Source organism: Lygodium microphyllum, chromosome 21 (genome assembly GCF_053477565.2).
Source record: "Lygodium microphyllum isolate KBCC chromosome 21, Lygodium_microphyllum_v1.1.10, whole genome shotgun sequence".
In the NCBI taxonomy this organism is placed as follows: domain Eukaryota; kingdom Viridiplantae; phylum Streptophyta; class Polypodiopsida; order Schizaeales; family Lygodiaceae; genus Lygodium; species Lygodium microphyllum.
Genome location: NC_141155.1, coordinates 5,314,898 through 5,340,937, shown reverse-complemented (window position 1 = coordinate 5,340,937; position 26,040 = coordinate 5,314,898).

Below are 26,040 nucleotides of genomic sequence, written 5' to 3'. Positions count from 1 at the left end.
CTTGTGGCAGATTCTATCTCCCAAGTATCATGTAGATTTTGCCTATCTACATAGGAAGTGATAAGAGGCTTATATGAATGCATGCTAGAAATATGGCTGGCTTGCGGCAGCTAAGGATCCCAAGTACCTAGTAGATATGGCCTATCTACTATGGAAGAGCAAGAGGCTAAGTTTGAGACATGCTTGCAGCATCTTCGGCTCTCAAGCATCCGATGGTCTAGTCATCCATTGTGAAAGATTGTCAACGGGTAAGAGGGATCCAATACCCAAAGGAAAAAGGACTAGGTATGACTTTATCTTCCTTAGCCCATAGTCGAGGACGACTATGGGGCAATGAAGATTGTCAATGGGTAAGAGGGATCCAATACCCAAAGGAAAAAGGACTATGTATGACTTTATCTTCCTTAGCCCATAGTCGAGGAGGACTATGATTTTTAAGGGTGAGGTAATGTCATCAAAATTAATTTCTAAACTCCTAAAAGTATTTCTCTACCTTTTTTTATCAATTAGGTAAAAGAGAAAATAATTAAAAAACAGAGGAATTGATTTTAGAGTTGTTTGATTATTTTCGATCGACTTGGAGACCACAAGAAATAATCAACAAAAGAGCTAGAATAATGTAAAACAAGTGATCTGGGCCACAAGATTCGAGGTCTAAGGGTGGTGAATCTATGCAAGGCAAGACAATGTCCATTGGATCACTCCGACCAAAGATACAAGGCACTAGAAATCAATTTTTGCATTATTAGTGTCCACAAGCAGTAATTAATTATTTAAAAGTAATTAAATTTTAAATAATTATAATTATTGGCGAGGGCACTGTGACAAAGTCGGGAAAGCCCAAGGTTAATAAGAAAATTACCAGATAAATATTTGGAACTAGCAGTCAAAAAATATATAAGTTTTGATGCTAGCGGGACCTGCTTTGGGAACTCTGCGAGGCTACGTGCAAAGGTAAAATGGACAAGGTATGACTCTAAGGTGCACGGGAAAGTGCCAATAAATGAGAAGTTTGTCCAAGAGAAGTGGAAACTGTCTTGGAATAGGAAACCTAGTATGGTTCAAGCCACAGGAATCTCTAACGAAAGGTGCACGGTTTTTTGTGTACACGGATAATTGATTTTGTGCATATGATAATTAATTAATTTGAATTAAATAAATTAATTCTAATGTTGTGGATCAAGTTGCAAGGTTGGGAATGGCCAAACAACCCTTGTGCCAAGTCCGACCAAGTGCATATGAACTATGGCTAGTGAATTATCCACCTGGGTAGTTAATAGGTAGCATAAATGAGAGGAGGAGAGAGAAAGGAGAAATCAATTTGCTTTCATGAATGATCAGCATCGTACATGTGGCAAAGTGCATGATCTTTGGGCAAATCAAGGGTGTGGAAGCCTCTGGTGATGCAGATGTGTGTCCCTCCTTTGTAGTAGAAAATGCTGATGTTGCTGCACCCCTTCTTGCACTTGAAACTCCACCACTGTCCTCCACTTGCACAAAAAAAAAAACACAGGCCGAACCTCCTCCTTGCAAAAAACACAGCTGTTGTACGCTATTGTAGTGCCGAAGAGGAGAGAGAGAAAGAGAGGGTTGACGAGGGAAGAGGGAGAGAGGGCATCCTCTCTTTCTCGTGCGCTGCTCCTAAGGACTGAGTTGAGGGAAGAGGGCGCAGTGACCAGTCCCCTTCTCAGCTGGGTACGAGGGAGAGAGAGAGAGATAATGAACGAGTCTCTCTCTTGCAAAGCAGTAAGAACAATTACGGGGAGAGAGAAAGAGGGAAAATTTTAACAAAAAACCATCTCTAAGGTTCACACAGAGCAGGAATGAGGAGAGAGAAAGCCATAGTCTAGCTTTAATACCAGTGGCACGGAGCATGCATGCGGGAGCTCGTACTGTTATTATATAATTTGAATAAGGTTATTACGCCCGGTGAGTTGGCCTACAAACCCAACAAATATTGTTATAGATACTCTTGAAGACTTTCCATTTCCTCATGCACTAGTGTGTCAATTAGCCATAAAAGAATGAACGGTGTCTCAAAAATATTGTGAAGTCATTCGGAAGGATTCACATTGACATAAAGGCATAGAGAATGGATAAGTAATGTTTAAAGGTATACGATTATGCCAAATGTTAGAGAGAACAAGGGAAGCCAAAAAAAAGTTCTTGAAGGATGTCTAACAATTAAGAGATCCAAATTTTATCTTCAAGTAATGAAGTAATCAAACCTAGGAAATTGTTCAATATAGAGAAGAAAATGGTATTGTACCATTCCCTAAAAAAGACATCCATAAGATGTACACAAGATCTTCCTTTTGAGCTCATATCAATTTGGATCCTCAACTTTAAGCTTGAGCTAAAAATTTTCTAAATGTAAAATTCTCAATACCTTGTTCCTCAATAGATAACCTCCTGAGTTCCATCCAAACATCTCTTTGAGATCATTATGAAAATATCCCTCGCCAAAGCAAGGAGAAATCGATATAATTCCCATAACTTTTTCCAACCAAGATGTCAGGCACGCTTTTTTCACCACAATCAAATACATATTGATGAAATCTCAATTTTTAGTCCTTATGGACTTCATGTGCTATGGCCCAAAATGAAAATTCATTTTGGATATCAGTGGGAAGAATTTGATGTATGGTGGAGCTACCATCAATATCATGACTAGGCACACCATGATACAACTTTGTTTCAATGTTTCCAAAGCAATTTGATTCTAGGTGAGCATGAGAAGTGAAAAAAATTGGTTCCTTTTGGATTCTTTTAGTGGTTACTTTGAAACTCGGAGGTAATAACTTAATTTCAATATTTCTAGTGATGGAAATGATAATGTATGACCGTAATTACCTCATATTTCTAGAGACTATTTATATCACACGAGTCCAATATAAATGGTTTAAAAACACAAAATGTTCATAAAAGTTTACATGTCATTATCGGTCCCTGCACCCCCCCCTTTTTGTTTTGTATAAACTTTTTGCTCTTCGCTAATATAATCTGATGCCCCCCCCCCCCATTTGGAAAAAAAAGAAAAAGTTTACATGAATATACTTATAAGAGGGATAAAGGGTACGGACAATAGTTCGTTGAAGGATCCTTAGGACAAGGCAAATGGATCGCGGCAAGTTGCAAGCATACGACACGCGGGCGGCGGCCATTACGGCCAATGGATCACGGCAAGGATAGCACACCATTCTTAGAAAAAGAACGGTGGCAACTTCCCGGCCACCGCTGCCTGCTGCAAGAACGTCGGAGGAGCCGTTTCCGGCAACGACTGCCCCGCCAACCAGATCAGCGAGAGGCTCAGCAACTTCGCCCGATGCTGCCACTATCTGGGTTCTAAGTCCGACTGCCGCTGCCCCATCGGTTGTTAGGTAATTCATCGGGCAAGGAGATAGGCAAAGTGTGCGAAGAGAAGCACGGAAAGCCTCTTAAGAATTTTAGCATTAGACGCTTTATTTGATTTTCTGTTTGTGTTTTTGGAATATTGTGAAGAGTAAATGGGAGGACCATGCGAAAGTGATGTTACTTTGTTTTAGATGTTACCATGATCACCAAAGTTTTTTTTGGGTTGTCTAATAGATTTAGAGCATTCATCTATATGACCAAGAGCTATCCCATGTTATGGTGACTTTAGGCAAGGAATCTCATCAAGTTATGTGGTTGTCAGGTATTGTAGCATGGCGGGAACTACTTGTGGATGAGTAGCCACGCCATGCGGCATCAGCACATCCCTCCCCACACATCGCCTTCCCCTTTCCTTTCCTAAATCTATGTACCATGTGGCATCAGCACATGCCTCCCCCCCCTATCGCTTTCCCAATAAAATAAATCCTTTTGTCAAGGAGTTAGTAATATACTTCTCTCTCTCTCTCTCTCTCATTTCTTGTTTAGCAATGGCTACTTGTTGCCCAAGGGGGCTAGCTTAGTTGGAAGAGGGTTGGGCTTGCATCACCAAGGTGGTGGGTTCAACCACCATAGTCTGTGTAGTCACTTCAACAGTGGCAACCAAATCTACATTCCTTGAAAAGTTTTGAATAGTTGTTTGTTCATAAGATTCAATATGTGATCTCCTCCTCCCTCTCGATGTTTCCCTCCACGTTGTTTGAGGGTTGCAAATTCTCTCGGCCTTTGAGAAAGATAGCGTCAACTCTGACCTCATTTTCTAGCCTTTCCTTGCCCCTTTTAAGTTAACAGGAGAGAGAGTCTACTCCCCCAAAGCTATAGTACTCCTCTTGATTCTTTTAGCATTCACAACTTTAAAAATCAACTTCGGGGAGGAGGGTTTTATGCAGTTCAATAGTCATTGTTTTTAATTCATTTCTTAAAATTTTAGCAAAGATTTCTTTTAGCAAAGAGTTTTATTCTTCCATTGAATATCAAAATTCCTTGAGGTGAATTGCAACTGTAAGGATAATTAATTTCTTTTCATGCATTAAACTTTACCTTACCATGTGGACAAGTACTCCAAAGTTGAAATATATCCAAGCTTTAAGGTCAATGCTATATTTTGTGATTAAACCTTAGGGTCCAATTAATTATCGTTTTCCCTATGCACAAATCAAGCATTCCTTTACGATGTGAACATAATACCAACCATATTGTGATTACAAGGAATCAAAGCAACATAACTAATTATGAATGTGATTGACCAAAGCATTATGTATCAACATGTAACGTAACCAACATGAGTATAAGAGGTACATCATTTGGTAAGATGCAAGGTTCTTCATGCAACAGGGCTACCACCATCACTTATAGCTACAAACTATTAGACTAGGCTAATCCATACATGAAGCAAATCCAACATTGTAGAGTTGAATGGACAACATATCATTTGCTAAGATATAAGGTTCTTCATGCAACAGGGCTACCACCATCACTTAGCTACAAACTATTAGACTAGGTTAATCCATACATGAACCAAATCCAACATTGTAGAGTTATATGGACAACATGCAAGTTCTTTCACACAAGAGCAAAGCCAGCATCACATAGCCATGGAGCATACATGTAAGCCCTTCCATACATGGATCAAATTCAAGAAAAAGCAATAGTACAAGCTATTAAAAAAACCCTTACTTTGTCCCACGCATAAGAAGTGTTTTTCACTTCAACCCATGCATTAAGGGGGACTTGTTGTATCCAATACATTTACGTCAAAAATATAAACCTACTTCCACTAAGTCTAAAGGCAAGACATGGATCAAATTCAAGAAAAAGCAATAGAACAGGCTATTGCAGAAAAAAAGGAAGGTAAGGCTTTCTAGGCTCCATACTTATAACAACAAGAAAAAAAAAACCATACTTTTTCCCACACATAAGAAGGATGAGCATTCCAGTTCAACCAATCATAAAGAGAGAATGAAAAGAGAGTGTGTGGCCCAGAGCATGCTATCAATGACAAGTGAGACACGCAACATCCTTGCCAACTTTGGATGTGAGGAAGGGAAAGATCATGGCCAAGCATTTTTGGGGAGGTTATGCACTTTTGTTCTTCTCTATGTGTGTGTATGTATGTACGTACGTATACATACACATATATACATTATGTATATGTATATGTATACACACACATATGTGCATACACACACACACATATATATACATATATACATATATTGTTTAAGGCTATCCATACTCAACCTATCATGTGCTGCTGTCACTAGCCAAGAAGTGTGGACATCATCACCTCATCATAGTGTAGTGGCCTCAGAAGACAACTCGACTACGAGTCAATACTAGAGGGGACCATGGACTAGAAACATACGGAGGATAACTTGGCTTGTCAAGCCAATCGTACCAAACGGTGCACTATCGCTAATCTCCTACTGTGTGTACTCTACTAGGCAATCTAACTACAACTAACTATTGTGATCTCTAGGGGTAACGAAACTCTACCTCAACTATCCTACTAACTCACATAGTGGTCTAGGCTAGCTCTTTATGCCAAGAATCACTCAAGTCTTGTCACATCATCCTAAAATGTATCTGCTATGCCAAATACTAAAAATTAGATCTAGCAAGCAAACGGACTCGGAATTGATCCAAACTTGAATCAAATGATCGCTAGACTCTAGGGAACACAAGCATATGGTCAAATCCTAGACAACACTTTTGTAGGAACACATGTGCGTATGTGTTTGTGTAGGTCACAAAAAGTGACGACTCTCACTACACTCCTAATCTCCTAGTCGAGTAGACTCCAGTGGTGGTCTCGAATCTGGAAATGGACTTCTTTAGAGCTAGATATGACTATCTGACACTCTAGGTGGGTCTACGCTCACAGGCACGTGCACACACCACAAAAATATGCACGACCACGATCAAATAGTAGCTAATCAGTATTTGAACATACCTATAAAGCATCACTACAAAATAATAATGAGAATGCGCGTAGCAAGCTCGAGAAGATTTGCTCGAAAAGCTCTCTTAGCTCTTTACTTAGTCTATTCACTGCTGGTCCTTACAAATGAGCTAGGAGTTCACTTAATTACTCCCACTCACTTATAATCACTGAGTCATCATGACTTGCAACTTGGAAGCCTCATCTGACCCCATTACATCATTGTTTATACAATTGATGACTCTTTTATACATTGATTTATAGGATTTTATACATATTTATGGGAATTTTTTGGGACTTCGGACTGCTGGACTTTTGAGCTCCAACACTCTCTCGCACCTAGTCAATGTCCATCCTCGAACATGCTGGTAATGTCCTTGGAAAGCTTTTGGTTCGGTGCTTTGTTGGGCATGCATGCTACCTTGATTCAACAGTTTATTCTTGAGGTGCTCAGTAGAAGAACAAGACTTCCTCGTTTAAATGTGTGTTTACCCACATTAGCTTGATTGTCTTGAGGTTGTCTTGAACTTAGCAGCACTTGTTGATGGAGACTGTTTTAAGAATATGTACGTCCTTTTAGGGAAGTAACTTTCTCTTTTCTTTAACTTTTAGCTTGTAATACTTTTGACCATGTAACTCTGTTGTGTAGAAGAGGTGTGATGAAGCCTTAAATTTAAACCTGGTAGCTCTTTATCAACTGAAATATGTATCAACAGTCATGTGTATGACTGCATTGAACTTCATGTTCCTGTTGCTAATTTTGTCTATTTCAGTTTCTAGCTTTGATATTCTTGAAGTATCTTTAGTCTACTGGTGATTCCCCTTTTGTATCCCTGTTGGACCTTGAAGATTCGCGAGTTGTCTTTGATGATTCGTTTGCTCTATTCTGGCATTGCGCCTTTACTCTGTGAACTGAGCTTTGAGCAGATTTTCTATTTTTACTTTTATAATATACTAAATAAAAGAAAAATGCAAAACAACTCTATATTAACTCTAAAACAAATTATTTTTGGCACAAGAAGCAAACCGGTGCAGTGGTAGTCATCGAGGATATTGATTGCTCCGTGCAGTTAGGTGATCATACAATTGAAGATGATCATGGTTCAGGTGCAGGCAAGGTAGTGAAAGGTGAGAAGGATCGAAGCTTGCACGCGAGCTATGGCGGGAGAGCAAGAGCAAGAAAGAGAGAGACAAGAAATGGGAACTCCAACAATCACAATGTGTGACCGGGCCTTCCTTTATTCAAACTGTCACTAAAAGAATAAAGAATAAAGTGACGTGACGGGCGCCCACCACCTGCAGTGTGCAGTGGCGGGTACTGTCAGTGTAGTAATACACGGGGCGGCACGGCGGAGGCGCCTTTACCCCCAACAACCTCCCACTTAAAGGTGAATCTGCCTAGTGAGAGAGAAAAGAAAAAAAAAAGGAAAGACAGTACAAATGTACATAGGTACAAGGGATGAGGAAAGGCGACATCTCATCCAACGCCCATCAACCTCCTGAGGAAGGCAAAGCGCTCAGTAGTGAGGCTCTTTGTGAGCAGATCTGCAGGATTCTCGTCAGTGGAGATCTTGATAAGGTCAACAGACTTGTCCTCCATGACACCATGTATGAAGTGATACCTCACCTCAATGTGTTTCGTCTTCGCATGGAAGACCGGATTCTTAGCCAACTGAATGGCACTCATAGAATCCGAATGCAGTGTAGGTGTAGCATCAATCCCAAGGTCAGCAACTAGACGGCCTAACCATAGGATCGAAGCTTGCACGCGAGCTATGGCGGGAGAGCAAGAGCAAGAAAGAGAGAGACAAGAAATGGGAACTCCAACAGTCACAATGTGTGACCGGGCCTTCCTTTATTCAAACTGTCACTAAAAGAATAAAGAATAAAGTGACGTGACGGGCACCCACCACCTGCAGTGTGCAGTGGCGGGTACTGTCAGTGTAGTAATACACGGGGCGGCACGGCGGAGGCGCCTTTACCCCCAACAGGTAGGTGATGGTAAAACTAGGCGTACTCGCCCTGGGCTCCTCAATTTTACTGATGGGCTATGGTCATGCTATGGTGAGGAACGCATACTTATTTTCACTACCAATTTCAAGACAAGCTTTATCCTACCCTTCTTCGGCTAGGTCGCATGGACATGCACATCTTGCTGTCTTATTGGACCTTTCCAGCTCTCAAGAAGCTGGTGAGCAGTTATTTAGGCATTGAAGATCACCCAATGTTTCCTGCGCTTGAGGCTGCCATGTCAAGGATCCCTCACAAAATCTCTCCAGCATACATGGCCGAGATGTTGATCAGCGCAATCAAAGCAACCATGATGCAGCATTCAAGAAAATTATGGCTCCATTGGAGACAAATGCATCAGGTCACTTAGATGTCAATTGCGTTGATGGTAAAGTAGCTGTCAATGGATTTGGAAAAATGTCATCTGGGACTTTGCTTGAGAGTCCAAAGATGCGGCAGAAAAAGTGGTTTTTCCTCTTCATGGCTGTTGTCAGAGGCAAGCATGCAAACTAGTGCAGCCGAGGGTAGAGTGTCTGTTCTCTCTAGATGAGACTACACATGAGATGGCAATGCTTACAATTGCATGGAGTTTAAGCAGTGTTCCGATGAGACTCGGGCAAAACCCTTTCGTAAGGGGCTAGGAGAACAATCAAGATATGGTTGTGCTTTTACCACATTCAGAAGATCTATATGCCCATACATACAACCCATAGATTTCTAGGCATAAGGCGGCTCTAAGCATTATTACAGTGAACGAGGAAGAAACACATTAATGGTGTGCCTTGCATTCTTTTGAATAATCCTCAAGCGCTCCTGACATTGTTCTATGGAGGTCTTTTTTATGTGTACATTTTTCCCAGAGATGAGTTCAACAACCTGTTCTTATCATCATGAAGGCATTCAAAATGCTAGGAGTACCTGCATAGTGTTGGACAGATGAGCCAAGCCCTATTTTTGGCGGTATTGGTGAAAGAAATTGTCTTGTAAATCAAATGACAACTTGGAAAGAAGCACATTGAGTTCAAGACTATTGGTTTTTATATGTTCCAGAAAACCATATAGATTACATGCAAACTCTAGATAATTTTACAAGAATGCAAGTGCCAAAGATGAGAGTCTATCTTTCCATTTACAACTTATTCCACAAAGATATACTTATATGACTTGGCCTCAACTTCTTCTGAAAATTTTTGGGTTCCTTCTTACACCATAACTCTAAAGGAATCGCATACTTTAATGGCATATTTTGCAATTGATCGTCAGCTTGATTCAATGGCACTTTTGGGTTCCTTCTTAAACCATAGCTCTAAAGGAATCGCATACTTTAATGGCATATTTTGCACTTGATTGTCAGCTTGATTCAATGGCACTTTTGGGTAACATACATCTTATCAAAGTTATGATTCTGTTAGTTGGTTTACATTGGGCGAAGTTCTAGTAAAATCATAAAACTGTGTTTGGTCGTGGACTCAAAGAGGTTGTAAGCTTAGCCAAGAAATCCCTATGAGACTGAGATGCACGAGATTGAGATATATTTTGCACGGTGTGGTGCAGCCACAACTACTTTTGTCATCTGCAAAGGCCTCCACAGACTCATTCACCATCATCTTGTAGGTTGCTATGCACCCTTCTCCTTAACTGTGCGAGTAGAGATGGTGGAGGGGGGGAAGGGGGCAACCTCTAAGCTGCAAAATGCTGCCACATGTGCCCAAAAGACCACATGTTCTATGGTGGGATTACACCATGTTGAGGGTTTGAGAACTAAGCTAAGGAAATGGAGTTCTCTCTAAAACATGTTGTGAAGTCACTCAAGTATGGTACATATCAACCAGTGATAAAGGGCAATTCAAAATTCATCGGATTATTATGCCAAAAATGAAGGATTTTCCATTTTTAACACTCAAATGTGTGCAAATCAGCTGGCTTGCTTCAAGACAAGCTTGAAACCTAGTCCGATTTCTAATGGAAAAGATGGGTATTTAGCAAAAAATATAGAAAAAGTCAATTTTAGAGGAAAATGTTTGTTTAGAGTGTTTTCTCTCCTATGCAGTGCTCACAGAAACACTATTTTGAATTGATCTTAACACTATTTTGAACCGATTGAAATTGCAAAATACTGGCTGGATTTCAAGGTTGTCTTTGAAAAAACGTTGAATTTTTGCATGTTTTAGTTGAAAACCCAGAAAATTCATCATTTTTTGGCAAAAATACTGGCTGAGTTTCACGTCTCTCCTTATTTTGATTGGTTGGAAAAAAAGTTTTTTTTTTTAGCCCTCTCCTATGCTTGAAGTCCAAATATGGTCAATTTATGGCTTGCACACTATCTTTATTTTTGTTCCCATGTAGACTTAGTCAATAGAGAGTAAGAAAAACATTTTTGTGACCAAAGTTAACAAGGGGATGCTTGAAAAAGGAAGAATTTGGTGGAATTTGGTTTTCTTCTAGGCATGTTCACATTTAGTTGGTTCAAAATACTTTTGGGTGATACATCTCATCGAAGTTATGATATGCATTCTACATCTGTCCAAAATTGATTTATCGTTCTGGGATCATTAGAGAGCAAGGCATTTATATCATCCACAAATTGAGAAAGGCATTGTTGCGAACCATTAGGCAAAGTAACACCCTGAATAAGGCCTTCAATCATAGAATCCTTTACCAGACAGTTGAAGCCATCGGATATTCAATGGCTGGCAAATAACTTATTGGATGATGCCAGGGTAAGAGCTCGGAGGCCAGCCTATGGCTCCTGGAAATTTAGTGAATGGAAATTTAGTGATGTATAAATCCATGAATGAAACGGTATGGCAAAGCTTTGATGGTTTTCAGGACATTTTGCTACAGGGGCAAGCTTTGCCAAATGACAAGGAGATAGTGAGCAACAATTCTGTGTATGCAGGGCAGATGAGGAAGGGTGGCTTTTTGTTTTACATGAGATCTTCTTATGTTGTGCCCTTGTCTTACTTCTTCATTTTCTTAAATGAGACTATTGAGGGCTACTACCTCAGATGAATTCTAGGGACCAACTTATACGAGCTCAGCACACAACTGTTCATCAATTTCACTCAAGCTCTCTTTCTGTGTTGATTTGTGTTGTGCTTTGCAGAGCGTTTCTCGTCCCATGTAATTTTCAACCCCAATGCATTTTGGGTTTTGATAATCAAATCTAAGTGTGGAAAGGGTTGTTTTGAGATTCAAAACCACTTGGAGAGTCCTCAGAGCATGAGGATCATCATTAGTTGTATTTGACACAAGTGCATGTCATACATTGTTGTATCACATTTCAGATTTGGTATGAAAACTCTTGGATTTCCACTAAACTTCATGATAAGCTTTCTTAGAATCCTATCTACTAGAATATGCAAGTACTTTGCATAATGGAGCTCCAAGTTTGTGTAGATTTGAGAGTTTCTTTAGATTTATTAATTGGACTATTTTGATTACATCTAAGCATTTTGAGCTAAGTGGAGAGGAGTGTTCATAGAATTTTATCACAATCCCTAATATACATCTTCAACAGTTTTCCACGGTGGCACATTAGTTTCATCGCTATACTAACCTGCTTTCGCACACATAGATTGGCAATATAGCGTGGCCCCACACTGTCCCAAGCTTGAGTCCCTCTTGGTATTGACATACTCTGTGCGTGAAGCTGCGAGAATCTCTATTAAAACAAAGGAGTATCCTCCATAAGCATCACAAAGGAAAGCACCCTTCCTATTGTTATACTATGCATACTTGGAGTTTTGCAGTGTCGATATCCAAAAATTGTGTAATTTGGGATCACTAGTTTGGCTAAGAAGATCTCTAGCTTAATCACACCATCATTTTCAAAGCCTAGTTGTGGCAAGATATCTTTCAACACGAGAGCAAGAGTAAAGCTTTTTTCCAAGGTGCAAAATTCTAGGTTATTTTCTTTTTGCCTTTTATTTTGCCCTACAACCATTCCTACATATTGTGAATGTAAAATCTTTTCTAAACACTTGGATTGTATAACTGAGAATCTTTTGGGAGCAACAAATAATCTTTTGGGAACAAAAAAGAGTCTTTTGGGATGCTTGAAGAGGATATAAAAAACAAGGGTTTAAAGAAAGGAATGTAGCATCTCTCTCTCTCTCTCTCTCTCTCTCTCTCTCTCTCTCTCTCTCTCTCTCTCTCTCTCTCTCTCTCTCTCTCTCTCTCTCTCTCTCTCTCTATGTACTCTAAAATGTAGAAATTACTTTGAATGCAAGTGTAGGACTAAAACAATGGAGGGACTCAAACAATGCAGAAAGCTGAGCATAGAAAGAGGTGGGATAGGATTCTTTGCTAGCACCAGATCATCGATAGATGAGACAATGATGAAGAGGTATGGGCTACATGTAACATAACTAAGAAAAACATGAAAATAAGATTTTACTGCCTCAACAGAAAAGAAAAGAAACTAGCACGGCCGATAGATCAGTTTAAGGGTTGACAATGTTTTCAGAAGTTTAGCAATCGCCTACCAGAAGTTTTAAAGACAATTGCTGAAAAAAGATGCATAAAAGGTCTTTTTATATCTTGCTTCCATACAAGTCAGAACACCAAATTAGTTTCTCATTTTCCTAAACATAGCAATTAAATCCCTTGGGTATTTTCAAATTACTAGAAGCAACACAGCCTCAATCTTCTCTTTCGAGAGTTCAACATTGTGAGCCACATGAAAACAAGGATGGAAAACTTTCCCCCTTATGTAGTTGATTAATGATTGAAAGCCCTAGATGCAGACCACCACAGAGATGCATTTGATATCGCAATGACTGACACCTATAAAGGACTTTTACCTGTTTTAACTCAACACCAATATGTTTACCAAAATCAATCTCATCGTATACTGGGGCAAACCACAATAAAAGCTTTTCAATAAAAACTTTAATACACGTTTTAGAAAGACAAAAAGCAATCACGGCCACTGGACTAGTAGGCCCACCAGGTGTAACCATTCAACTTTTGACAGTGACACGAGCAAGGCAAAGATTGTCTGACCTAGGCTATCATTAATTGAGCCTCACATCAACTAAATCAAATAGTATAATCGACATAAACCCCTAAGCAAAGGCATGGAGCTTTATACAATCACTATAGTGACACAACGTAATTACTTCAAGATCACTACTCCTAGCCAATCAAAGCCTTGAGCCTGGTCGATAACTTAATAGGATTTACACCATATGTACCCACAAGGCTTCAGATTAAAGCCAAGCAGCATACTTCACCACCAGTAGTCCTCTTTCTACAAGCAGGAAGTTGAATAGATGTCAGTAGGCTCTCATTCAAATGACTAAACATCTTCATTTATTCCAGCTTGCACAACAATTCAGATCACATTACCAGCATTCAGTTTCATCGATCTGCAAAACTTTTGTCAAAGACATTGCTTCCACAGGCAAATACCAACTAGAGTCCAAACTATCAACAGAGGAATGAGTAGAAAAACTACTGCTAGCAGTAAGAGAACGCCAATTAACCTGCTCTTATTATTAGTGAGACAATACAAAGACACTCCCAATAAGTAAAATGTCCATAATTATTCCACAAAAACACATAAAATGCAAAAGGCCCAGTAAAACAAGGAAGGAAAAATATTAAACTTTAGAGTAAAAACCTAATCAGTGAAACTAAACCAAGGTTTCCTCACATTCAGCTTCAAAATAACTTGCAGAAACATATGGTCAACATAGGCACATCACTAAATCATGTGTGCCATAACCACACATGTCATATTTGAAAAAATACATGTGTTCACCTTAAATATATATTGTTTTGTAAGTGAAAAACAAACATAAATCACTAAATGCTAGCTTAGCTCTCAGTAGCCAGGTTTGAGATATCCACAAATTGCGAACGCTTCATACCTTTATTACTAATTTACTTACCATGATGTATATGTGACAACTTAAAAAAAGCATGGCTCAACATTTGTGAGGCAAAAACAAAAATTCTAACTTTAGCTATCAAGGCCTGATGTCAATTCTTTAGAGTCAAAATCCATGTATTGACAAAAAAACTGTATGACATGGTATGGATGCAAATGTTGAAGCATAATACAAAAATTACTCTGATGTTATTCTTGCATGCTTGGCCTCATCACATCAAGGATCCACATGTCCTTATGAGATTAGAATCATTAACTCCAACATGGTAGTAGTACAAGGCTCGAAAATTGTTGATTTTTTGTTGGCTTTCTCAGCATACCCTTCCAAGAGAAACGATTTATTTCAACTTGAGTAATATGCTTCGATATTGCAAGTGAGCCCTTCAACTTGATTCAAGCATTTCACATTTAACCCAAAGTGAAACACTTCTCACAGCAAACTTGAACTAGAAAGAGAAAAGAAAAGACCATCAATCTGTAAGATGGCAATGATCTTTGGCAAAAAAAAAACCTTGACTTTAACTTGAAATGTAGATTCAAACTCTCAAACCAAAATGCACAATAGAAAATTAAAAAAAATAGTCATTAACTCGTTCCAAGGCCTACAAAATGATTTGTGTTAAGACCAAAGCAAGGTGAGAAATAAAAAACTATTAATCTAAATCAATCTAGAAAGATCTTAAAAGCTTAACTTCACAAAGTGCAACCACAACTTCGTTAATTTGGCAGATTTACTGCTCAACTCCCATGCATAATGGCATAGAGGTGAAAATAGAGGTGAAAGGTACTATAAAAGCACAGTTTCTGATGAATAATAGTTTTGCATGCCTCCTTGTGCTCCAAGCTTATCTCCACAAAAAGCTCATGGATTCACACAAACACACAGACACACATGTTCCGACTATCATTTTTATAATAACTTTGGTCAGTAAAACCTACAAATTGAACCAAACATTAAAAATTGAACACAACTTTTGCACAGATAAAAGTAATAAGCCTCACACAAGGGTCAAAAGAGTCGCTTAGCTAAAATGTTGGTTGTGAGACAGTAGTCACCAAAATTATAACCTGGCTCACATGACACGAAGACTGAACAGGCCATTTGGCCGATACAACAATCCATACTCCGCAAGTCAGGAAGTACCAATGACAGCCTTATCCAAAAAAGATCAATCTGAGCTTCAGTAGTCATTCAAGTTCTGTCATCATCCACTTAAACCAGTCTCCTTTTGTCACCATTCAGTGAAACCAGCTTCCACCTAGTAGTTGCATTCTACATAGTTTTTAGACATGCATTCATCCAAATAGAGAGGAAACATGGTAAACCTCCTTACAGGTTCCATCCAACACAAAATACAAACCAACCAGGTCCCAAATGCAAGAAGTGGAAAGGGAATCCATATATGAGAAACAAATAATGAGGCCCTCTTAAACAGGAGCTACATGAATACAGCATAGATTTGCTCCTATCAATGGAACATCCACTTATGAAACTCTCTCTACCTGACGAAAAATGGCCTTCATGTTACCATATAACCTCACAAGGTTCACTGGTCATTCTGGAATGTATGGCACTACAGGCATACAAAGGCATTACCTATAATTTGGGAAATGCCAATATTCATACCAAGGCAAATAGGCCCCTAGCTCAATAACCTGAAAGTTGGAAAAAGTCAGGTGTTCCTCCAAAGAGGACCTCTGAAACCTGCTCCTAGTCATAAGGATACCTCAAATTAACGATATTGCCAAGATCGTCATCATCACCCTCTACTGAAGAAGTATCCCTTAATTGGTTATCCTCCACGTGCCTAAACTCCTCTGAAGGGATTAAGCTCTCCTGTTTTGGACCTTTTCCAGTATCATAAACATTGTCTAGCATGGTAAGTACACTAGCATTTGCAGATTCCTCCCTAGAGGTCTTCTCAGCTTCTTCTCTATGCATGTTTGCTTTCTCTGAGGCGACACCGCGCAAGATTGGCATAGAATGTTCATTATGCACATCCTTCACATCTACGCTTGCTTGAGAGGGCTCAGAAGTAACTTCTGATGCTATTTTGATGTGGGATTGAGTTTGCACAGTTCCAACCAAATCGTGGGGACCAAGAATGGCACCATTCAAATGTTGGTGCACACCCTCGGGCAAAGCTCTAACATAATCTGCCTGAAACTGAGCTTGTTGCCTCATAGTCATCACGCTCACAATTGATGGATCCACACCTGCCACGGAAAAATCATCTACATGCATCCCATCCAAAATTATGTTCATAAGACCCTCTCTTTTTCTCATAAAGGGAAACACCATGTTGTAAATGCAGATGCAGGTGATTGGTGGATTCCTATCGCCAATCACATTGCAATTAAGAAAGAAATGAAGAAGTGTGTTTCAGCGTACTTAATTTTTGCAAGAGAGAGAGATGTCTCTACTTCATCTTCTCCCTCTTTAGAGCAAAACAGAATTAAGTTGTTGAATAGATTTGAAGACTGCTTCACAAACTCACTCCCAGATGAGCTTCCACCCTCCAGACCTGAGGATCACAGAATCGATCTGATCCCAGGATGTTCTCCTTCAGCCCCCTTACAGGGTAAGCTTGATGTAGCAGGAGGAGATAATGAAACAAGTTAATGAACTTTTGGAGAAGGGTCTCATAAGACCTAGTACTTCTCCATATTGTTCACCTGTCTTATTAGTGCAGAAAAAGGACGGCACATTTCGTATGTGCATAGACTATAGATCTCTAAACAAGACCATAGTCAAGAATCGATTCCCAGTTCCCCGAATTGATGATATTCTTGACAAGTTATAAGGAGCATGCATCTTCAGTCTCATCGACTTGAAGAGCGACTATCATCAAATACGCATTGCTCCTCAGGATGTGCATTAGACCTCATTTAGAACAACCTTCGGGTTGTATGAGTCCTTAGTGATGCCTTTTTGTCTCACCAATGCACCAGTGAAATTCAATAGATTGATGGATCAAATTTTTCATCCATATAGAAGATTTACAGGTGTCTTCTTTGATCACATCCTAGTCTTCTTAGAAACAGAAGAGTAGCATTATGAACATTTAGCAACAATGTTTGCAGAATTACGTAAACACAAGCTATTTGTGAATGCTAAGAAAAGTGAAAATTTTTAAAAATAAATTCACTACTTGGGCCATATAGTGTCTCACAACGAAGTGAGAATGGATCATGAGAAGATTCAAGCAATAGTAGAATGGCCTATGCTAGCTACAGTCCACGACGTCCGAAGTTTTCTTGGACTATGCTCCTATTATAGGCGCTTTGTCCGAGGCTTCGCTGCCATAGCTGGGCCACTTCATGATTTGACTAAGAAGAGGGTACCATTTCATTGGGGCCCTAGTCAGAAAGAAGCTTTTGAAAAGCTTAAGTATCTTCTTAGTCATGGACCTATCCTCATAGTCCCCGATCTTCACAAGCCTTTTGAGGTTCATTGCAATGCATCCGGTGACTGTGTAGGAGCAGTCTTGAACCAAGAGGGCCACGTCGTTGCTTATGAGGCCTCCGATGCCTCGATTATCACAAAATTCTTGGAATTCACGAGAGATATACTCACCTCCGTTATCAGACCTCAAGCACTTAAGCTTATTGCCCATCTGATTCTCAACCATGGCCAAGAATTTTTGGAATGTTTTAAGCACATCGTCCTTTTTCCTGATAGGATATACCCACACCTGTTGTGTAGCATCATCAATAAATGTGACAAAATATGCCACTCCACCTCTAACGACATAACAGGCATGGGTCCGCACACATCAATGTGAACAAGATCTAAACGATTTGCTTTGTATAAACCACATCGTGAGTGTGGCTTTTAGGCATGTTTGCCAAACATACAGTGATCACATTGCTCAAAAATAGAGTAGTCAAACAAAGGAATATAGTGCAAACGAGAGAGATTTTCCATTCCTTTTTTACTCATGTGTCCCAACCGGCGATGCCACAAAGAAACATGCGGCTCCTCGGTTATGGTGACAACATGGTTATGTACACCAGATACATGTAGTGGATTCCACTTTTCATCCCTCTCACGATAAGAAAATTACCCCTACGCAATTTCCATGTGACTGATCACCAAACACTACGTGGTAACCAGCGTCATCAAGCTGACTTGTGAAAATTAAGCTCTTTGTAAGCTTTGGCACATGCTGCACATTGGTAAGTGTAAAATGCGATCCATTTGGCAAAGCAAGCTTTATGTCTCCAACACCCACTACATCACATGCATAACTGTTGCCTAAACGCACCACCCCACACCTCTTATTATCATAAGAAGTAAACCACTCCCTCTGTGGAGTAACATGAAATGATGCCCCTAAATCCACGATCGAGTCTTGCTCATATGAGCTTTTGGTGGCAACTGAAAATGATGCATTTATGGTACTGTCAAGGAGGATGTCTCCCCCACTGTCACTGTCATGATGAGAAGTAGCATTCAACTCCTCATCTTTAACAATAGCACTGTGACTAGCATCTTTGCCTTTGCCTTTACTCTTCTGTTCATGAGATCATTGACTTCTCTTTCAAATATTGCAGTCTTTCTTCATGTGACCCTTCTTATGGAAGTGGTAGCATTCTATATTGCTACGACCTCTTGATTTTCTTCTCTATCTTCATTCTCTAGGCTCTTTAGATGCACTGCGAGATTTTGACCTTGACCTGCCTCTGCTTCGTACATTCATGGCACTAGCAGGCTTAGCTTCATTAATAGTCTTTCTATTGACCTCTTCCATAAGCAAGCTACTCTCTACGTCAGTGTATTTCAACCCTGTAACTAGAGCTTAGTTGCTAATGGATGTCCTGTAAGTATCCCATGAGTCTGCTGGCAACGTAATTAGCAGAAACATCGCCTTCAAGGAGTCACTAAACTCAATTTCTTGTGACTGCAGCTGACTCAAAATGGTATTAAACTCATTCAAGTGGTTCGTCATGGGTGTGGACTCCTTCTTACATAAGTCGATTAGCCGTTTTAGCCAATACACCTGACTAGCAGCACTCTTTCTGCCATGGAGATGCTCTAACGCTTGCCATAACCCATAAGCACCTATGGTATCCTTTACATTGAAGTAAACAGATTTATGGAGAGTCAATAAGATGGTAGACCTGGCTAGCTCATCTAGCTCTAACCACTCCTCATCATCAAAATCTTCTGGCTTCACACCTTTTAGCTGAATTGGTTTGACCTGCTTCTTTTGGACTAGGACATTATAACACTGCTCTTTCCAATACATATAATTGGAACCATCAAGTTTTTCAATGTTAAAGAGTGTTTTCTGTGTTACTGGTAGATGCCATACTGCTTGTAGAATGTGTGCACAATAAGATACAAGGCTAAGCTACTCTCTAGTGACAGTAGATGCCTCTAAGAGCTCACATAAAGTTATGGTGACTATGCATAAAATTTTTGGCTAAAATTTGGCAGAATTTTCCGTAAAAGTTGGCTATATAACAACCAAAACCTCTGCTAAACACACATCAACAGTGTTTTAACTGCCAAAAAATGCACATAAGACCTAGAAAAAATTTGACAGAGTCTCCTTTGTACGCTGAGCAAAATCTTAACCCAAAACACTTCAAAATAACATCAACACTATCCAAAAGATAAGCATACAAGTGTCAACAAGTATCTGTGCATCAAAACTGATGCCAATTTGGCATAAAAGTACCCAAAACCATGAGATACATAGCCTATGGCGAGGCTTCGAGGATACTCCAGCCACCTATTGTAATGCACAAGGCATGCATAGCGTGCAACTTCCCACTTTGCGTTCGTCACCCACGGTTCTCACCGTGATCCCCCGCAGTCTTTCCCCACCTTTAGCTTACAAGAAGGGACTTTGCTTAGAAAGAAAGTAGATTGCAAGAAGGCTTTGCGATTGCAAGAAATAACACTCGTGTTATGTTGGCGCAAGGCCCAGGTGGAGGGGGAACACCCAGGCAATGCGAGATGAAAATGTTGGTTACAATGTTTGTGCGCTTATCCCCCCTCATACACACCCCCCCCCCCCTCAAGGAAGCTCAATGTCCTCATTGAACGGGAGTGGGACTTGTTGACTCAAAATTCGGGGGTCTTAATCCACTCCTAGTGAGTAGACTAGTGTCTAAACCCACTAAGTGCCTTATCCAGGGACTCGATACAAGTGTGAGATAAGGTCTTTGTTTATTTGAACAGAAAATAGACAATTCCTAGACCTAAATTTGCCTTGCCCACTGACTCGATTACAGATGTGGAGCGAAGGACTTTTGATGAAGATTCAACACTTTTATCTGCCCACTTCTCACTTACAATTTGTGAGGTAGATGATCACTCCTGGGGTAAAGGCAAATGATACACATCAGGGTTTTCTCGCTCGTAGAATTGGAGTAGAAGCTCGCGAGCATGCTTGATGACCAGTGGTTCTGCCACCCACGAAGCTTCTTTCATAGGTCGATTCTTCCATTTGATGTGAAACTCCGGGTATTTGCCGATGAAGCGCGTCTCTAGAATAATCTTCGGCTCGAAGGGAAGCTGAACAAGTTGTGCTGGAAGTGGTCGTTGTCGCCCGAACCGAGTATTTGCCTGGAATCGCCGGAGGAGTTGAACATAGAATGCATCATGGATTAATACATTTGGCAGAGCTGGATCTTGTAAGTGACGTTGTTGAGCTGGGTGATGACTTTGTATGGCCCATAGTACATGTTGTTGAATTTTGGGGTGAGGTTTTTAGGTAAGTCGATGTTCTGGGAGCTGACCAGCACCAAATCACTGGGAAAGAACTCCACATGCTTTTTCCTCTTGGCATTGTATCTCTTTGCTATGAGGAGCTTGTTGTTGCGGAGACTTTCTTGGGCCGCCAACATTTGTTGTTTCCATTTGAGCAGTAATTCTTCGGTATCTGGGTCTTCTACATATTGTTTACCTGCTGCTAAGGCTAGAGGGGTGATTACTTCTTTACCTATTGCTACCTCAAAGGGGGTGAAACCAGTGGAACTGTGCAAGGTAGCATTATAGTGAAAATCCAGGATGTCGAGATACTGTGACCAATCCTTTTTATCAGCTTTGACATAACTACGGATGTAGTCTTCAATGCCTTGGTTGAGTCTCTTTGTTTGGCCAACTGTTTGAGGATGAAATGCCGAAGAGAAACGGAGCTTATTATCCATCAACTTGAAGAGCTCCCGCCACATGTTGCTAAGGAAGCGGGGATCATGATCAGATACAATAGCTAGAGGTAGCCCATGATACTTGAAGACCTTGGAAAAGAATAACTTGGCCACCTTTGGTGCAGTAACCGGTGGCTCGGTAGCAATGAAGTGAGCCTGTTTGGAGAGGTAGTCCACCACCATGAAGATTGCCATGCATCCATGCAACTTAGGCAAATCTGTGATGAAATCCATACTTACCACATCCCAGAGTCGGGATGGAATCGGCATCTGTTGAAGTTCTCCCTACTGGCTTTATCCTTTGCGCCTTCACCATTTGACAAGTCAGGTAGGTGCGAACATATTCGGTGACATCCTCTCGCATCTTGGGCCAGTAGAAAAATCTCTTTAGGCGATCAAAGGTCCTTATCTGACCAGAATGTCCCCCAATAGGACTATCATGGCATTCCCATAATATCTGATTCCTGAGTTCATCATTCTTTGGCACATACATGGCTCCTTGGTAGTAGATGAGCCCAATCCTGACTTCATACATTCCCCATGGGGTAGTTCCTGCTTTAATCTCCTTCAAGAGTTGCTGAGCTTCTTCATTTCTATCCATTTTCTCCCGCACTTGGGCCCCAAATTTGCCTTTTGTGTGACTATGATGGCTTGAAGTTCTGCTTGTCGACTTAAAGCATCATTTTGTTGGAGGAGCCGGGTTTGTGAATGATTTCTATGTCAAATTCTGCTAAAAAGTCTTGCCATCGGGCCTGCTTCGGTGATAACTTTGGCTGAGTTTGAAAGTACTTGAGAGAAATGTTGTCTATATAGAATTTGGTTGGCTTATCTTGAACATAATGCCTCCATTTCCTTAAGCAATGTACTACTGCATACATCTCCTTCTCGTGAGTCACCCACCTTCTCTCAATCGGGTCCAGCTTCTTTGATTCATAACATACAGGATGCCCATCTTCCATGAGCACACCACCTATGGCATAACTTGACGCATCCATGTGGACCTCAAAAGGGCGTGAAAAATCCGCCATCTTCAATACTGGGGCTTGAATCATCATACTCTTTAGCTGCTCAAAGGCCTGTTGTTCTCGCTCCGTCCACTGGAACGTGGTTGAGTTGGAGGTAAGATTTGTCAGTGGGGCACTTGACTCACTTTGCGGGGAGCCTCCCAGTTCTTCACTGCTTGTACTTTCTTAGGATCTATGGCAATGCCATTTTCTTTGACTAGATAGCCCAAAAGTTCAATCTCTTGTACAACAAACTCGCATTTTTCTGGCTTGACAAATAACTAATTGTCCCGGAGTCGGGTAAAGACCTTCTCCAGGTGCTGTACATGCTCTTCCAATGTTTTGCTGTAGATAAGCACATCATCAATGTAAATGATCACAAAGTCATCCAAATAATCAATGAATATCTTATCCATGAGCTCACAAAAAGTTGCTGGTGCATTTGTGAGCCCTTCTGGCATGACCAACCACTCATAGCTTCCATATCGGGTTTTGAAAGCTGTCTTTACTTCATCTCCTTCTGCTATTCTGATTTGGTGGTACCCTGACCTTAAGTCGATTCTACTCAAGTAGCGTGCTCCTTGCAGCCGATCCAGCAACTCATCTACCACCGGAACTGGGTACCTATTTCTCAATGTAGATTTGTTGAGGGCCATGTAATCTATACATAGGCGAAGAGACCCATCCTTTTTTTTGACAAATAGGACTGCTGCACCATAAGGTGATCTACTAGGCTGGATGTGACCCGAGGCCTCCATCTCTCCCAGTTGTTTCTTTAGTTCTACTAGCTCCATTCCTCTCATCCTATAAGCTGGCCTGGCTAGCGGCTGTACTCATGGCAAGAGATCGATTCGGTGGTCAACACTCCTGCGAGGCGGTAACCCTGAGGGTAGCTTGTCGGGCGTGACATCGTGGAACTTGTCTAGGACTTCTCCGACCCTATCATCTCCTATCGTCCAGATGATCTGTTGAATCACTGGTTCCTCTTCAATGAGCCTCATCATGCACAGCCTCAACTGGCCCCCCATGCTTCAGTTCTTTCTCCAGTTGTTTGGCAGTAATCTCCATGGGACCTTGGGCTTCCACTTGTGCTTCTTGGGTAGTCTCCGTGGCCTGATCCGCCACTGCTTCCATCTCCTTTTCTCTTTTCGATTGTTCTTCTTTTGGTTGCTCTTTTGTTGGTGCTTTCTACATCCATACCTTTGTGGGGCTATCTTTCTCCTGGCTGCTTACATTCTGCACTTTGGTCACCACCAATCTAGCATCCACTGCATTTTCGGCTGGTGACTTGTTGTGGCCTTTGCATTTTGTGCGAAAATATGGCATCCATACCACTGATTGAGGGGCTTGCAAGTATTTTTTATTCTTCCTCATGCCCAATATCTGCACGACATGGTTATCTATCCAATCCATGCCTAGGATGCCTTCAAAATTATCCATAGGGACCACTATAAAATCCAGGCTTGCCTACCACTGCCCAATTTGAATTGGGACCCCTTTTGCTAACTCGCAGTATCTGTACTTCCCTTGTACAAACGATACCTGCAGCCCTTTTGCCCTCACTGGCTTCCTAGCTGGGCTATTACTTGAGGTGCTATGAAATTATGTGTGGCCCCTGTGTCCATCATCATCGTCTGGGGGTGGTTCCCCAACTTGGCTTGAACAAACATATTGCATATGATGGGAATGAAGGTTGGTATAGTGGCTGAAGGCTTGGCCTCCACTGCCCCTGCCTTTGCCTTAGGTTCCCACTCCTTCTCTTCATCTTCTATCTCCGTTATTTGAATTGTTGACCTCGACCCCTCTGCGTCTGCTTGAGCATAGGCAAACCTTGAACCACTTGATGAAGCTGCCCCTCTCGGGCAATCCCTTGTGAACTGCGGTCCTCCGCATGAGTGACAAGACAAAGGGCCTTCTCTTCCTTGCCCAATTCTACCCCCTCCTCCGTATCCTTCTCTGTTTGAGTTATTCCCACGGCCGACCCCTGACGTGGTTGTCCTGGAACTGGCAGAACTGTTGGCTAGGGTTGTCTCCAACCGAGTCTCAGTATACTCCAGTCTGAGGGGTTGCTTGCCACTCCATCCACTATTTCCTGCCTGTTGTTTTGGTATGATCCTTGATTTTGTTGGTTTCCCCATATTGAGTTGGACTGAGCGGTGTTGCCTCCTTGCGAAGACCCACGACCTGCCCTCCTTGTCTGCCATCATAATCTGTGAGCCTTTCAGCCATTGTCATGGCCTTCAACATGCTTCCTGGATCCTGCTTTTCTATTTCTCTTCAAGCCCATGGCTACATTTCCATATAAAAAACCATGCAGTTTGGTGGTTACATCCATGTCAGGTAGTTGCAGCATTAGAGACCTCTACTTTTGTACATAGTCTCTCATTCGGCCCGCATTCTGCCTCAGATTTCTCCATTCGTCTCTGACCTTAAATGGTTCATTCTTTGGCACAAAATATTCCTTCATGCTCCTCTGCAACTCCTCCCATGTAAGTTTTCTGCCAAACTGCTCTTCCTCATACATCAGCCACTTTGAGGCATCACCCTCTAGTAGCTGTGCTGCCACCAATCCTCTTCTTTTGCTTGACACTTTGAGTAACTTCATGTAGCCATCCACCTCTCGTATCAATCGGTTTAGGCTCACTGAGTCCCTCTCACCCTTGTATTTTTCTAGTGCTTGAGGCTTGTATTTTGCCATTTCATCGGATGAGGAGCCATCCCATTCTTTCTTTTCTTTCCTTCGGCGCCTCCGATGAATCTCCCCATCATTGTCTGTCTTGGCTTGAGCCTTCCCCAGTGCTTTGGGTAGCATGGTAGCCAGCAAGTCTTTCATCATTTCTCACATGGCATCCATTGGGTTGAGCTCGTGCCGTGGCTTCTCTTCTTCGTGCATAGCAGCATCTATCTCATTCTCATGCTCTGTTGTATATCCTTCCCCAATCACCAATTGAGGTCTACTTGCCCCGATTCCGAGGGCCACCGAGATTTCATCTCGGTCATCTCGAATCCCACTCTTGTTCTTGTTGTGTCCACCCATGTTGATGAAACAAAACTTTGCTTCCCTTTTCAAAATCGGCCCACGCTTGTTGAAGGACTAGCCCTTGCGCGAGTTGAGCTCTGATACCAAGTGTAACACACAAGGCGTGCGCAGTGTGCAACTTCCCACTTTGCGTTCGTCACCCACGGTTCTCACCGTGATCCCCCGCGGTCTTTCCCCACCTTTAGCTTACAAGAAGGAACTTTGCTTAGAAAGAAAGTAGATTGCAAGAAGGCTTTGTGATTGCAAGAAATAACACTCGTGTTATGTTGGCGCAAGGCCCGGGTGGAGGGGGAACACCCAGGCAATGCGAGATGAAAATGTTGGTTACAATGTTTGTGTGCTTCTACCCCCTCATACCTGTATTCACTAGCGGTACCTCATACATCCGAGAGTACCCCAGCTACAAAGGGAAACCTCACTCATGATCCTCAAACAGTGGCTCAGGAAAAGCAAAATGATCACCGCTAGCCCAGTCTCAGAAAGGGCCTCTAGACGAATCTCAGACACGGCCGGGCATTGCCAACAGCCATAAAATGGCTCCACAAAAATCCATACCATGGCAGTATCGACACGG